The 17028-nt window shown below is 41.1% G+C and overlaps 1 protein-coding gene across 2 annotated transcripts in view; it reads left to right on the top strand.

Annotated features, from left to right (window-relative positions):
• Window positions 1-3849: 3849 nt before the first annotated feature.
• The window catches only part of KANK4 (KN motif and ankyrin repeat domains 4), a 71672-nt gene continuing 58493 nt past the window's right edge, over window positions 3850-17028 (top strand). The window contains exon 1 of one of the 2 annotated variants that reach the window (XM_026665972.2): window positions 3850-4116. The gene's annotated coding sequence lies outside the window, so the exon portion shown is untranslated. The remainder of the gene's footprint in view (window positions 4117-17028) is intronic. The other variant, XM_087960380.1, reaches the window with a different exon arrangement.

Here is a 17028-nt window from a genome sequence, read left to right as displayed (position 1 = left end):
CATAGATAGATAGATAGATAGATAGATAGATAGATAGATAGATAGATAGATAGATAGATAGATAGATAGATAGAGATAGATAGATAGAGATAGATAGATAGATAGATATAGATAGATAGATAGATGATAGATAGATAGATAGATATAGATAGATAGATATAGATAGATATAGATAGATAGATAGATAGATAGATAGATAGATAGATAGATAGATAGATAGATAGATAGATATAGATAGATAGAGATAGATAGATAGATGATAGATAGATAGATATAGATAGATAGATAGATAGATAGATAGATAGATAGATAGATAGATAGATAGATAGAGATAGATAGATAGATATAGATAGATATAGATAGATAGATAGATAGATAGATAGATAGATAGATAGATAGATAGATAGATAGATAGTAGAGAGATAGATAGATAGATAGATAGATTAGATAGATAGATAGATAGATAGATAGATAGATAGATAGATAGATAGATAGATAGATAGATGATAGATAGATGATAGATAGATAGATAGATAGATAGATAGATAGATAGATAGATATAGATATAGATAGATAGATAGATAGATAGATAGATAGATGTAGAGAAATAGATTCAGAAGATTCAAAAGTGTAACATACATTTGAAACCAGAGATATACATTACTTTTGAACAAACAATTGCAGAATAATAACTCATGATATTTTGTTTTTATATATGCCAGGTGCAAAAGACCAGGAGTATCCATGAAGTTCCAATTAAATTGATTTATTATTACTTGTGCAAAACACAGGAATCAACCGATGGTTAGCAATACTTTGGCACTAGATAAGGGTTAACGGAATTCAAGAAAGATTAAACGAAATCAATTTATGACTATATAATAATTCTACGCTGATTCTTCTTTTGACTCTGCATCCAGATTCTGCCACTCCTTCTCCTAAAATACATTATATGATGATAGTTGGACTTTTATATGCACAATGCTGGAAAGATTTAACATTACCTACAATGGAAGAATAGATGATGAAGTTGATGGAGCTGGCTGGTTTTTGAAAGGCAAAATTGACAGCTTTAATTAGAGAAAATATATTAATTTTAATGCTGATCGGAAGCCCCTTCTAAACTTTTTTCAAAAAATGAAAAATATGAATTTATGTTGTATGGGTTTGGTTATTAAAGTAGTAGACAATAAAACAATGAAAGTTACATTGCAAACAGAGTAAAATCTTAATGTAAATTTATACTTATACATGATGTAAAAGAAAATCGGAAGGATCAAAGCCCTCTCCTCCCAAGTAGACCATGTCTCTCCCTTATCCTCTCCTCCCTACGTACCATAGGATGGAGAGGGGATGGGCCTGGGTCCTCCTCTAACTGCTCAGCCGGCCTCTGCCCTTCCCCAGCCTTCTCCACAATCTCCGGAGCCACACTTCCACTTCCTGTCGGCTGTTCCTCCTCTCCCTCAGAGTCAGTCTCCACCTGGGGCATGACATAAGTCGACAAGAAGGTTGAAGTGACATTTAGAAAGATACTTCAAACCAAACAATAGTTGTTAGTAAGGATAAGCCTTCACCTTTCTTTCATTTTACAATGTTTATTATCAAATGTGGTTTGACAATATATACATTTTTTTTCTTTTAAAAACCCTGTACTCCCTTTCATCTGGGTGGAGTTAATTGAGCATTTACTGGCTGAATGCCCTTCCTGACGCCTACCAGAGTTCACAGCAGATAGTTTCTCTTTGTGCCCAGGGAGAGAAATATCTACCACTCCTAGGATCAAACTAACAGCCTCCTGATTATGAGGTGAGAGCTTCTCCTCTAGTCCACCGTGGATGACAAAACCCATCACACAAATGCCATAACTAAATATAGTATATATGGGCACAGTGATGTCTGGCTGAGCTCACCCAGGTGAGTTATAGTACCTGGGCAATCTAAACTTCCTAAATCACAGTCAAGGTTGGACTGGAACTGCACCAGCCCAAGGAAACTTTTCCATATGCGAGGTAATATTTTCTCAGGCACACTTTATCCCCTTCAAATATTTACTTATGACAAGTTCAATTTTCCCTACTGTGCCTGGATTAAGAGCTTTGAAGTTGGAAGCAGCAAGGTTAAGGGAAGATTATTTTAGGAACAAATGCAGCTGTAAAATATCATTCATGGCGTATACGCAAGCAAGTAGGGAAGTTGTATTTTTTGAAGTTTTCCGTAACATCAAAATGTTGACACTTTGACCCCGAGAGTTTGCTTTGCCCCCAAAAGAGACCATAGGAGTAGCTTTAATTTCCATTTGTGTTTCTATCAATGCAATCTGAAGGCATGGGAGCCCTTGTTAAACTTAGCTTACAGATTAAAAAAAATATTTCCTATGGATTTACACAGATAATTTCCCAAATGTACAATATCCACATTAAAAAAAAGTTGTGGACCCATCTCTCTTATGATAGAGAGGGCAGCTGGAAATGAAACCTAGCTCTTACACAGCCAAAAATATAGGGTAAAGATGACAACATTATGTACCTATTTATACCCAAGCATTAATATTTGCACAAATTTCAGCAGTTAAGCTATGTGCACACACCTCCTTTAGAAACCGCAATGTTGCAAAATAAAATTTTGGCAGAAATCAGTAGATAGCAGAATTGGAACTTGAGAACTATTATGGGGTACCTGGCTTTGCTAAATCAATATTAAGGGAATTAATCATACAGAAACCCTGTCTATATAGACTTCTTTCTATCTGGATGCATCATTTTCTAGTCCCAAATGAAATAGGCTTTTTAAAGATGGACATTATGATACCTACCTTGCCTTCTCTGACCTTGGGGGTCAAACTTATGCCACCAGACTTGAAATTCTAGACCTAGAAAACCTAGAACTATGCCGCCTTCGGTCCGATCTAAGTATAGTATATAAAATCATACATTGCAATGTCCTACCTGTCAATGAATACTTCAGCTTCAACCATAACAATGCAAGAGCACACAATAGATACAAACTCAAGGTTAACTACACCAAACTTGAACTGCAGGAAATACGACTTCAGCAACAGAGTGGTCAACATCTGGAATACTCTACCTGACTCTGTGGTTTCTTCCCCAAACCCCAAAAATTTTAACCTTAGACTGTCTACTATTGACCTCACCCCTTTCCTAAGAGGTCTGTTGCGGGCGTGTGTAAGCGCACCAATGTGCCTACCTTCCCTGTCCTATTGTTTCTTGTTATTTTTCTTATATGTATCCATTTCATGTACTCATAACTATGTTTATACTTATACCTGTTATCTTATAATCACTTGACAAAATAAATAAAATAAATAAATAAGTATTATGAGAACCTCTCAGTCCTCTGGACTCCTATATAATTTGGTCCAGGCTGGGGAAAACCGGCCTTGGAATGAGGTAAAATGGGAAGATATCTCATTCATTCATTCATTCATTCATTCATTCATTCATTCTCCCCCTTCATCCTTCGTATCTAGGAAAGTTCTTGTTTGGCAGTTAAAATCGTGGGAACACAGAGAACCTCTCTGAAAAGTTTCTCGAAAGAAGGGCAGCTTGCAATGTATCCGGGAAAGGCGTGGCTACCACATCAAGGAAGAGGGGAAAGACCCGAGAAGACAGACCTTCGCTAGCAAATTTCAACACCTCGCACGGGACTCTCGCTGCCAAATCAATCCAAAATGTACAGCTCAGGGAACGGGGAACGCACCTTAAGTTCTGGAAAGGTTGTCTGACTTGTCAACGCTAGAGGCGGCTCTCAGGCCAAAAGCTGGAGCAAGGGAGGGGAAGGAGGGGGACGTTCCCTTTTCCCTTTCCCTTTCCTCTTTCCCGACCGAGCAATCTGGGCAGACTTTCCCGCAGCGAGCGAGCGAGCGAGCGCCCAGGCGCATTTCCCTGTGCCAGGAGAAGCCCCGGGGCAGCTCGCCGGACTCCAGGGAGCGCTGTGTCGCCGCCCGCCGGGGGAGGGGAAGGGAGCCGCAGGAGGAGAAGGCGGCAGCCCACCAGGCGCATCTGGACCCCGGGAGCCGAGGGCGCAGCCTGCCTCGGTGCGGCTGATGGGTGCACTCCGGCCAGCTGCCACAGCCACAGCCACAGCTCCGGGCTCCAGGTAAAAACCCAACTTGCCGGCTTCTTTGTGTGTCTGCTTGGCCGGCGGAGGCAAAGGCACGGCCGGCCGATCCCGCGGGTCGATCTGGAAGGGTCCCCAGGCTTGACGGTCTCGAAGGAGGAAGGCGAGGGCGAAGACGGGCAAGGGAGCGCTGGTGGGGAGGGAGATAGATGTCCGGGAATCGGGGCAGAGCACTTGGCCTGGCTGAAGGAGCGGGGGCCCGAGACGCAGCTTATTGGGGGAGGGCGGGGGCGACCTTGGAGTAGCGCGGCCGCTCCGAAGGATTGCACGGGCTCCCTTCCCCTCGGAGGGCACCGATCCTAGGATCGGCTCGCCCCCTTTGCCCGGGCCGGCTGCCACACACAGACAGAGAGACAGACAGACAGACAGACACACACACACACACACACACACACACCCCTTGTAAGTCAAGCCCGAGAGGCTTCTCCCCTAACCGCAGCTCTGGACGTTTCTGTAACTGGCGGACTGCAGCAGATCTCCCGATCCAGGACTTAACGGAGATCTTGCCTCCGATTCCCCTCTTTGTTTAGTTCGGAGCCCGCGATTCCCGGCTCGAAGCCGAAAGCGCCGAGCAACGAAGCCCCAGGTCTGGCAGCCCCCGGAGTCCTTCCCTTCCCTTCCCTTCCCTTTCGGGGCTGCGTATCCCATGGGTCCGATGAGGGAAGAGTACATGGAAATGGGGGTCGGCAGCCCCGATTCGGTTCTCCTTGTAAAGACCCAGCCCTAACTCGGTTTGGGGGACAGTGTTGGAAGGGGCTCTGGGAAAACTAGTGGTATTGGGTCTTTCCCAGAGTGGGATCAGTTGGAAGCCAGGCTGACCTATTTGACCTCTGCGAAGCAGTTTTGCCTTTCCCCCCCTCGCCTGGAAGGATTGGGTTTGACTGCTAATAAACAGGATCAGTTCTAGGACTGGGCTCCATCCAGGATAGCAGACTTAAGGTACAGCTGCAGACCTCTGTTAAAACTCACTTAATGATTTACTGGGCCCTGACTTCTTTGAAAGTCCAAACCCCTTATTTGTACTGAAGAAAGGTTACATGGTCTATTGTGATACTTGGTACATTCAGCTGCCTTTGGGCTTCCTTTGATTCTGGGTAACAAACTCAAGGTATTTCAGTTCTCACACACAGCCTTTCTAATCAAGGTGTCCTCAAGTTGCGTAGGGCAGGGGTCTCCAACCTTGGCAACTGTAAGACTTGTGGACTTCAACTCCCAGAATTCCTCAGCCAGCTTTGCTGGCTGAGGAATTCTGGGAGTTGAAGTCCACAAGTCTTACAGTTGCCAAGGTTGGAGACCCCTGGCGTAGGGCATCAACTCCAGTCCACTTGTGCAAAGGGCATCTCAACATCCTTTGCTGAGAGAGAATTTATGGGCAGGATCCTGTTTTATCAAACTTCTAAGAAGTATTCCAAGAGTTTAGACAGGAGCATGCCTGTCTGTCCATCTCTCTCTCTCTCTCTCTCTCTCTCTCTCTCTCTCTCTCTCTCTCTCTCTCTCTCTCTCTCTCTCTCTCTCTCTCTCTCTCTCTCCCTACCTACCTACCTATCTCTATCTCTATCTCTATCTCTATCTCTATCTCTATCTCTATCTCTATCTCTATCTATCTATCTATCTATCTATCTATCTATCTATCTATCTATCTATCTATCTATCTATCTATCTATCTATCTTCATTTTCATCATTTATCCTTATCTATATCTATCTAAATCTATATAAAAGATTTATATAGGCTCAGTGGCTAAGACACTGAGTTTGTCGATCAGAAAGGTTGACAGTTTGGCAGTTTGAATCCCTAGCGCTGTGTAACAGAAGGAGCTCCCGTTACATGTCCCAGCTTCTGCCAACTTAGCAATTTGAAAGCATGTAAAAATGCAAGTAGAAAAATAGGGACTACTTTGGTGGGAAGGTAACAGCATTCAGTGTGCCTTTGGCATTTAGTCATGCCGACCACATGACCACAGAGACATCTTTGGACAGCGCTGGCACTTCGGCTTTGTAACTGAGATGAGCACCGCCCCCTAGAGCCGGAAACAATCAGCACGCATGTGCAAGGGGAACCTTTACCTTTACCTTATATCTATCTATCTATCTATCTATCTGTCTGTCTGTCTGTCTGTCTGTCTGTCTGTCTGTCTGTCTGTCTGTCTATCTACAGTATCTATCTATCTATGGTATCTATCTATCTATCTATCTATCTATCTATCTATCTATCTACGGTATCTATCTATCTACGGTATCTATCTATCTATCTATCTATCTATCTATCTATCTATCTATCTATCTATCTATCTATCTATCTACGGTATCTATCTATCTACGGTATCTATCTATCTATCTATCTATCTATCTATCTATCTATCTATCTATCTACAGTATCTATCTATCTACGGTATCTATCTATCTATCTATCTATCTATCTATCTATCTATCTATCTATCTATCTATCTATCTACGGTATCTATCTATCTACGGTATCTATCTATCTATCTATCTATCTATCTATCTATCTATCTATCTATCTATCTACGGTCTATCTATCTATCTGTCTGTCTGTCTGTCTATCTATCTATCTATCTATCTATCTATCTATCTATCTATCTATCTATCTATCTATCTATCTATCTACGGTATCTATCTATCTATCTATCTATCTATCTATCTATCTATCTATCTATCTATCTATCTATCTATCTATCTATCTACGGTATCTATCTATCTACGGTTATCTATCTATCTATCTATCTATCTATCTATCTATCTATCTATCTATCTATCTATCTATCTATCATCAATCTTTGCAAGTTTCCCTTTCTTTTAAATTTTGATCCCAGCAAGAAACACGGTGTCTAAATGTCTGGGGCTCTGATCAACATTTAACACTTTCTACAGTGCTTGGGTTTAGTGTCATTTGGGAGCATAAAGGTGGGGGAGGATGGTGGGTAAAACATCTCAAATATTCACAGAAAAAATGTCTCCTGGGAAATTTCATTTCAACTCTAGATACAGTAATTGGTGCAATTACTGCATCTAGAGCTGGTTATTAGAACTGTCACGGTAGTTTGCAAACATCTTTTTTTTTTTTAAGAAGCAAAGATTATGGAGGAAACCGTTCAGAAGAGTTAGCCTCTGCAACACAAGAGGAGAACCTTGTGAGAATTCCTGACTTCTGTCTTGACTTACAACCATAATTGTGAAAAATGATCATAAGCCACTTTTTTCAGTGCTGTTATAACTACAAATTTATTTATTTATTTAGTTTAGTTTGTCAAGCATGTATGAGAAAGCAAGTATAAGTATGAACATAACATATAAGCATATAAATATAAATGGGTATAAGTATATACACAATAAATGAGTACAATAAATGGGAACAGTAGGACAGGGACGGTAGGCACGCTGGTGCACTTATGCACGCCCCCTTACAGCCCTCTTAGGAATGGAGTGAGGTGCACGGTAGACTGTTTAAGGTTAAAGTTTTAGGGGGTTGAGGATGTAACAATAGAGTAAGGTAGTGAGTTCAAGGCGTTGACCACTCTCTTTCTGAAGTTGTATTTTCTGCAATCAAGTTTGGAGCAGTTTACTTTGAGTTTGTATCTGTTGTTTTACCATGTGTTATTGTGGTTGAAGCTGAAGTAGTCATTGACAGGTAGGATGTTGTAGCAGACAATTTTGTGCACTAAGGGTAGGTCAGGCGGCATAGTTCTAAGTTGCCTAGGTCCAAAATGGTCACTAAACAAACTGTTGTAAGTTGAGGATTGCCTGTACAGTTTCAGCATCCCTGCAAAGCACGAACAATACAGTAGTAAGGGAGGTTCAGAGGTGTAGTTCAGAGCAACATTCAGAGAACTCTTGAGTTTTCAACAGGATATGACAGCCTGTAGTCTTCTGACTGACATTCCTGGAGTTAGTTTACAAATCTCATTTGGTTTTGGACTGCTTAGGGTGGGACCTCCCTGGTGGTTTTTTCTGAGATCACTGAGCAGGTACCATAGTGAGAATATTATGGAATTGATGGAGAAGGGAGACAGTATTTTAGAATAGAATATAATTCTTTATTGGCCAAGTGTGATTGGACACACAGGGAATTTGTCTTGGTGCATATGCATAAAAGAAAAGATACATTCATCAAGAGTCAAGAATCATAACGTACAACACTTAATGATAGTCATAGGGTACAATCAACAATCAAATCATACTAGGAAACAGTCGATATAAATTGTAAGGATACAAGCGACAAGGTTACAGTCACAAGTGGGAGGGGATGGGTGATAAGTAGTGATGTGATGATTAGTAGTAATAGTAGTGCAGACTTTGTAAATAGTTGGACAGCATTGAGGGAATTATTTGTTTAGCAGGGTGATGGTGTTCGGGAAAAAACTGTCCTTGTGCCTAGTTGTTCTGGTGTGCAGTGCTCTTTTGCATCGTTTTGTCCAGGATGTGAGGGATCTGTAAATATTTTCACAGCCCTCTTTTTGACTCATGCAGTATACAGGTCCTGCATTGAAGGCAGGTTGGTAGTAATTGTTTTTTCTGCAGTCCTAATTATCCTCTGTGTCTGTTCTGTTGGGTTGCAGAACCAAACCAGACAGCTATAGAGGTGCAGATGGCAATATAGCTAATTCAATATAGCTAATTCTCAATGTTCAACTAAAATGAAGCCCATAATTTCTATTGTGTGTCATGCGGTTGTAAGTCAATACACACTTGATCAACCTGATTTTATGACATATATTACAATAGTCCTTAAGTGAACACTACAGTTATTAAGGGAAGCCATTGTCCTCAGTGAGCTTTTTTTTTTTTTTTTTTGCCAGAAATGAAAAATAAATTCTGGTTTCTAGCAAGAGCATCATAAATTGTGTGAGACCATAGGACACTGCAAACAGCCATAAATGCAGGCTGGTTGACAAGTGCCCAAAATGTGATAATGTGTGTGCTTGAGGGGAACTGGCAATTTGAACTTCAAATATGCATCGTAAATACCCTTTGGGAGGTTCATCATAATTTCAAATAATTGCTAAGTGGGCGGTCATAAGTCAAGGATTACTGGTGTCTGTGAGTTAGGTCTAGCATATGAACTTTCAAAAATACATAAAAAGGACTTCATCCCACCCCCTCAGAAAGTAGATTGGCTTTGACCCTGCTAGTCTTTAAGAAGGCCCTGATGGCTCTGCCATCATACTTGATGTACGTTAATGATTGGGAACTTTTTCAATGGCTTTGTTGAGCTTGAAACAAGGATGGATTTGACTGCTGATGAGTTATTGGTGATTTTATATGCTTGTATATTGGTTTTTAACATGTTCTTATTGCATTGTTGTTCTAAATCAAGAGTCTTCAAACTTGGCAAGTTTAAGACTTTTGGATTTCAACTCCCAGAATTCTTGAGCTAACATGGTGTCAAGTTTGAAGACCCCTGTTCTAAATTGTTGTGAGCTGCCCAAAACCACTTAGATGAGACGGGTGGTGGGGAGAAAAGAATATAAATCTAAAAAATATGTATAGTACAATAACAGGAGGCAAGAATGGAGGCATTTCATTCCTTACCCATGGTGTGCCAAAACATCCTGTAAATAGACCACCTGAAGCTTTTGAAGCTTCACTAAAAACTTTGATTTTTAAAGTGGATCAGCAATTTTTATCCTGAAGTCTGTAAAAGCATCTAAAATAAATTATTGTTTTTGATTGCTGTATGTTTCCAGGGGGAAAAAAATACATTTTTTCTGCTTTTCTTTCCTTGCTTCTGAAAGCAACTGCTGGGGTAGATTTAAAGAGAGGCTTGTTTGTACAAGTGACTATAGGAGTATGAAATTATTGAGGGATAAACTTGTTTTGGACGACTGTTTTCTTAAGAGTTCAGGAGGGGGTAATCTCTAATTCCTAGAAAATAGATTCTCGGGACAAGAAAAGTGAAGTCAGCAAAATATTTAGGTATGATTACTTGCCAAACAAAAGAATAGCTACTATTTTGAAATATTATGACAAATATTTCTGAGAAACAAAGAAAATGGAGAAAAAAACAACAACCCTTGAAGCATTAGTTTCTTTCTGGCCAAGCAAACAAAACTAATTTTTAAAAAATCTATAAAGGATTTTTGTTTTGTTTTGTTTGCAAACAACCTCTGCTTCTTAAGAAACAAGAGGATTATAAGTATATGAGAGCATCTTCAACGGGGCTAATTAACAATCATGCAGAAGATGAATTCAAATAGCAGGTTCTTAAGACTGACCTAATTAAGTTTACCATCAGTAAGGGACCCAAAGACACAATTATTATGCTAATCCCATTTGCCTTGGAAATTAGCAGCTTCATGGGCAACAATTTCAATCACTGGAAACTGAAGACATTTATGCCACAGAGCAATTTTTAAAAATATAAATAAACAAATTGTGCCTCAAGTGAGGTAAGGAACACTATAGTCTTTATACACAGCAAATGCACTGTCCAATATCACAATCAGAAGACAGCTGGAAGAGAACTTGGAGGTCTTCTAGTCCAACCCCTTGCTCAAGCAGGAAACCCTATAGCAGTGGTGGCTAACCTTTTTGGGGTCCTGTGCCAAAAATTGTGCATGCGCTAGCACACTCGCACTCATGTGCCAGCACCCAGAAGGCAATGTGCACCCCCCACACACCTATGCATGCGCGCAGAATCCCCACCCACCCAGCCCCGCCGCCCCTTTACCTGCAGTGTGCCTCACAGCTGCTTTTCGGCCAGTTTGAGGCCTTTTTCGGCCTCCCAAAGGCTTGAGGAAGGCTTCTGCAGGCTTTGCAGGCCAAAAAACTAGCCCCATTTCGTCACTTCCTATATTTTCAGAAAAACAGGAAGTGATAAAATGGAGCTAGTTTTCGGCCTGCAAAGCCTGCAGAAGCCTTCCTCAAGTCTTTTGGAGGCCGAAAAAGGCCTCAAACTGGCCGAAAAGCAGCTGTGAGTTGTGCGCATTTCCAGTGAGGTAAGTTTGCCTGCAGCTCGCGTGCCGGTACAAATGGCTCTGCGTGCCACCTGTGGCACGCGTGTGATAGGTTCGCCATCACGGCTCTATAGCATTTCAGACAGGTGTCTGTCCAGCCTTTTCTTAAAAAATTCCAGTGATCAAGCCCCCACAACTTCTGAAGGCAAGTCATTCCACTGGTTAATTGTTCTCAATGTTAGGAAGTTCTCTTTGATTCTAGGTCGCTTCTTACTTTGATTAATTTCCACCCATCCTTTCTTGTCTTACCTTCTGGTGCTTTGGAAAACACATTGATCCCCTCTTCTTTGTGGCAGACCCTCGAATATTGCAAATACTGTTAACATGTGTCCTCCGGTCCTTCTTTTCTCAAGACTCCCTGCAACCATTCTTCATATGCTTCTGAGTCTAGGCCTCTAATCGTCTTAGTTGCTCTTTGAACTTTTTCCTAAAGTCTCAACATCTTTTTTGTAATATGGTGATCAAAACTGGATCCGGTATTCCAGTCGTGGCCTTGCTAAGGCTTTATAGAGCGGTACTAATACTTCATGTGCTTTTGATTCTGTGCCTCTGTTTATACAACCAAGGATTGTATTTAGCTTTTTTTTGGCTGCTGCAACACACTGCTGGCTCGCGTTTAAGTGATCATCCCTATTGGATCCCTTGGATCTCCCCTTCCAAAGCTCATAATAATTAAATTCCTGTTTGAAGTTTTTTTTTTTTTTAATCTCCAGAGCAGCTTATCCTACCTGCCATAGCATTCTGGTAGATCGCCTCTCCTCTCCCATAGGTAGGTAACGATTCCCTGGGGTCAAAGAACTTCCATCTTCAAGAGGGTCTTAGCAAGCATTCTCAAGGACTTTGGATTAAGAAGATTAAGTTTGACTGTTAGCTTCTTAATGTTCTCTTTACAGCAGGGGTCCCCAACCCCACCCCAGTCTGTGGGGCATGCTAGCCGTTCTGACCCAGCTCCCCAAACACTGGAAACCCTCTGACATAAACTCAAAAGATGCCTTTATTAGGAATGTCGGCAGCCCTGGCAAAAAAATTATCTCACAGGTTGACAAGTCTGGCTGGAAGATGAATAGTTCTCTGCCACACTTATTCATTTCTGCCCCCTGCCTTTTATCCCCAGAGCTAGGGTGGGGCCTCCTTAGCAGAAGTGGTTCTTCCTTCCCCAGGATCGGCCCACAGCTTTCCACCGCTCTCCTCTTCTCTGCAGCCGTGTGTCAGACACTGGACCCAGGTGTTCCTCTTCTTCTTCATCAACCACCTCAAGACCAGTGGTGGGATTCAAATTTTTTTTTACCACCGGTTTGGTGGGTGCGGCAGGAGAAAGATACTGCAAAATCTCCAGTCAAAGGTGGTATTTGCCGGTTTTCCAAACTACTCAAAATTTCAGCTACCGGTTCTCCAGAACTGGTCAGAACCTGCTGAATACCATCTCTGCTCCAGATCTAGGAGATGTTGATTCTCCATCTGAGGGCTGGCAAATGGCCCAGGCTCTGCCTCTGTCTCTGTCTCTCTCTGCCAGCTCCATTCCCTTTTCCCCCCTCAGAGCTCCCAGGTTACCCTGATGGTGACCCTGACTCCCATGCTTCCTCCTCCTCCTCCGATTCAGCTGTTGGGGGGCCCAGCGGCCGACAGGCCACAACACCAGCAACCGGGCTGCACAAACAAGTGAAACCCCCATCCACGGGATGCAGGCCGCATGCAAAACCACAGCCCCTCCAGTCTGCAGAAAAAAACTTTATCCATGGAACCGATCCTTGGTGCCCAAAAGGTCGGGGGCTACTGCTTTGCAGGGAGTCCTCAATTTGCAACAATTCCTTTAATGACCATTCAAATTTAGAACGGCAATAAAAGAAATGACGAATAAGCATTTTTCACATTTAGAATCTTTATAGTCTTCCCATGGTCACCTGATCAAAATCCGGACACTTGGCAACAGGCTCATATTTATGACAGTTCCAGTGTCTCAGGGTCATGTGATCAGTTTTGCAACTTTCTGACGAGCAAAGTCAATGGGTAAAGGCAGATCCATGATCTTTCTTGCCACAGATGTTAAGTGAATTGCTGCAGCTTTGCAGTTTTGCTTAGCTCAATTGTGGTTGTACGTTGAGGCCTACCTGTATCAGTCTTCTTCACAGAAGTAGTTCCTGATACAAAGACTTCCTGTGGTACAGGGATTAAAGTTGTGGATTAGAGCCAGATTCAAATCATCTTCAACTATAGGAACTCACAGGATGCCTTTGGGCCAATCGCAGTCACTCAACCTGACCTAAGTCAGTGAAATTGGAGGGAAAAGCTGGAAGACAAATTGCCTTGAACTCCTGATAGGATACAAAAAACAAGTTATGAAAAATGTCACTTGGTAGAATCTAGAGAAGACATACCATAGAACAGTACTCTTTATGTACTGGTACTAGCACTTCCTGATTTAACAATAATAATTTTTATTATAGGATTATCCTAAAGAGGTTCAAAAAAACTACAGAAATGTGAAATAAAAAAATAGGAAAATAAAATAAAAGGTGAAATATAACAAAAGACAGATATCTAATGAAGCAACTTCTGATCATCTTTGCCGCATAATAATTACCACCTCCATCTTCCAGAGTTACATTTCTTTGTTCCCTTGTTCCCATAAGTAGACCATTTTAATCAATAAAGCCCCAAATCATTTGCTCATTTTAATCCATTTTCAGCAAAGACTCCATACAAGGCTCCCAGTCTTTTATACAAGTAATTATGGTTCCCTCCTTAACAGAGCATACTAATTTAGCCATTTCTGCAGGCTCAGCCATTTTCACAATCCATGCCTGCATTATGGACATTTCTGTAATCTTCCATCTTTGTGCATATAATAATAATAATAATATATTGAAATCATATCCCTGGGCGAGAATTATGGTACATTCAAGACTCAGCCTTTTTCCAAAACATCTCAAATATCTCCTTGAAAAGTATCATAAATCCACAAACAGCATATGAAAATAATAATTGTTTTCCCATCATAGTTTATTCAAAGATATACCGATTCAAAATGTGGTTGTTTTCAATACATAGCTTAACACATTTGGTTTTATTTATATATTTATTTGTTACATTTATTAGCCACCCATGTAACCACGGGTAACTCTGTTTTCTAGACTCTGTGGAGTCACATATGTAAGAATTAAATTTGGATATCACAGGTCTAAAACATCCAATGTCTTGAAAAAGCAGTTTAGAAACTGAATAATTGAGTGACAGTATTGGTTATTACACAGGGGATGTGATGGCCCAGTGGTTAAAGACATGGTTGCAGAGGTTGTCAGCTGGAATGCTGACAGCCTGAGTTTGAGACCAGAGCATTGCATGACAGCGTGAACTCCTGTTATTTCCCTCAGCTCCTGCTCACCTAGCAGTACAAAGTCATGTAAATGCAAGTAGATAAATAGGTACCACTTGGTGAGAAGATAACAGTGCTCCCTGTGTCTTTGCGTATAGTCATGCTGGCCACATGACCATGGACATGTCTTCAGGCAAAGCTGACTCCCTCGGCCAAGAAATGGAAATGAGCTCAGCCACTTAGAGTCAGGCACAACTGGATCAGGGGTGGTATTCAGCAAATTCGGACCAGTTCTGGAGAACCAGTAGCGGAAATTTTGAGTAGTTCAAAAAACTGGCAAATACCACCTCTGACTGGCTCCGCTCCCATCTATTCTCTTCCTCTCAAGTCCCAGCTGATCAGCTGGGTCTTCTTTTGTTGCCCTGCACAGGAGAATGGAGCTGGAAAGCAGGTTGGTGGGGTGGGGAGGGAATGGAATTTGCAGTAACCTTCCCCCAGGAGTGGGGAGGGAATGGAGATTTTATAGTATCCTTTCCGTGCCACGCCCACCAAGCCATGCCCACCAAGCCACGCCCACAGAACCATTAGTAAAAAACATTGAATCGCACCACTGAAACCTTTACCTTATTAGTTATTACAGAGTAGAGTCAATCTTAGACCATTTTTATTAGCCATAAGGGATAAAAGTTCTAAACTTTGCACGATAGGGATAAATTACAGTACTTTAGAGTCCATATGTATTTCATAGCCAAATCGTCTTCCAGGATTAATCAAACTAAGTTGACTACTTATGGAATAAATGCTGCTTTGTCAGACAATTGTGGAACAACTCGTTTTTGTGGTATGTCTTGTTCAAAATTACTTCTGATCCCTCTTTATCAGCATTAATACTATCTTTGGTACTGCTGCCCAATCAGGAAGGATAGAAATGTCCTGCCCACTGTAGTGGTGCCAAGGTGAATGCTGTGTGTGTGCGTGTGTGTGTCTATGTTTTGGTTTCTCCAGGTGCTGAGTTTTCTCTTCAGATCCTCTTTTCACAAATGTTTAATACTAGGTGGTATATAAGAAAGTGCATGTTGAAAATGTGAGAAGCTCTAACTTGCCTGTAGGAAAAATGATTCTAATAAGAAATCCATACTTATTCCCATTTAATTTCTGTACATATTCATACCTCGATGCTGGATCATAAGAAATCCTCTTGCTACTTCTGGTTTGAGCTTCTTCAGCAACAGTCCGAAACCTCGTCTCTGCGAGGCTTCGATCCGTGCTCGCCGCTGGAGTGACACGAGCCGGCAGGTTTCGGGGCTAAGCCACCCCGTAGAGGTGGTGAAGAAGAGGGAGACTGCCTGCAGGGTTGAGGAGAGCCGTATCTCTCCTCCCCAGCTGGCCATTATTCCCTTTCCCGAAGGCGGTTGTAGTGGTGGTCAGAAATGGCCACCACAAAGAAGAACTCGATCGGAAAAGAATGTGCAGGAGGAAGATAAGAAGAGAAAGTTTTGGTTGACCGGGTCAAACAGCAAAAGCAACAAATAAGGTACCCTGGAATTGAAACTGTTAAAAAACAATAACATTGTTCCCTAAGAAGATTTTTAAGCTGCGAAGGAGAGAGAAAAGGGAAAAGATTTGGTTTTCTCCTTTTCCTATACTGACAGTTAAGAGACTTAAGCAAGAAATTGGAAAAAGAATCCACTTTGACATCAATAGGCATTTAATGCTGAAAATAAAAAGTCAAAGGAATAATAAAGATTTCTGGATAATTAAAAGCTTTTGAAAACAGGAAAGGAGAGAAAAAGAATAAAAGGGCAGGATCTGGAAGGGAGGAGACTGCCTGGAATTAAAAAAGAACTCACAGCAAAATCTCAACAAGACTTCCAAAAGATACATTCTAACTGAAATATTGCAACAAAAACCCCAGGAAGAGAAAGTCGAAAAAGAAATAAGAAGATATAACTCAGGACTATCTGGATTACTTGATGATTTCTGGATTCTTGGTTATTGTTTTGAATGTCTAAAATCAATCGGGTGGTTGTTTAAAACTTTTTAAAATGGCTCCACTTTTAGAAGAACTGAAAATGGAACTTAAAAAGTACAAAGAAGATGCACAAGAAGGGAGAGGTTCTTTTGGCTTCATATTTCAGTTTTTAGAAATGGAGATTTGGAATTATGAGAAACAATAAGAAATGCCTGCAGAACAAGAAGATTGTGACAAAGAAGAAGCCATCTTTAATGAACAAGTAATCTTAGATGGGGAAAAAAAGGAAAGAGGGGGGGAAGAGAATGGAAAGTTTAAGATTGGGAAAAACAACTCCAAAAAAATAGAGTGAAAAATAAGTATACAATCAGAAAGCAACAGAAGAGGGAAATGCAGAAGAGAGAATTAGAAGTAGAGAGACAAGGGGGTAAAAAAGGGGAGGGAGAAGATGAGAGGGAAGAAAGAAAGGAAAAGAAGTTATAAAGGACAGAAGCAAAATATAGAGAAACAGGGCCTATTTATAGATAATGGGTGAAAACTTAATGGAAAAAGGGATTCTGCAAAGGTACATAAGATAGTATTGTTATATTAGAAACAGAAATAATTTTAGAAAATATGAAACAATGTATGATTA

Source organism: Notechis scutatus, chromosome 3, assembly GCF_049901735.1.
Source record: "Notechis scutatus isolate UNSWTSFEM ecotype Mainland chromosome 3, rNotScu1.2, whole genome shotgun sequence".
Taxonomy (NCBI): Eukaryota; Metazoa; Chordata; class Lepidosauria; order Squamata; family Elapidae; genus Notechis; species Notechis scutatus.
Note: the sequence above shows the minus strand (reverse complement) of the source record. Positions and strands in the feature narration are given on the sequence as shown.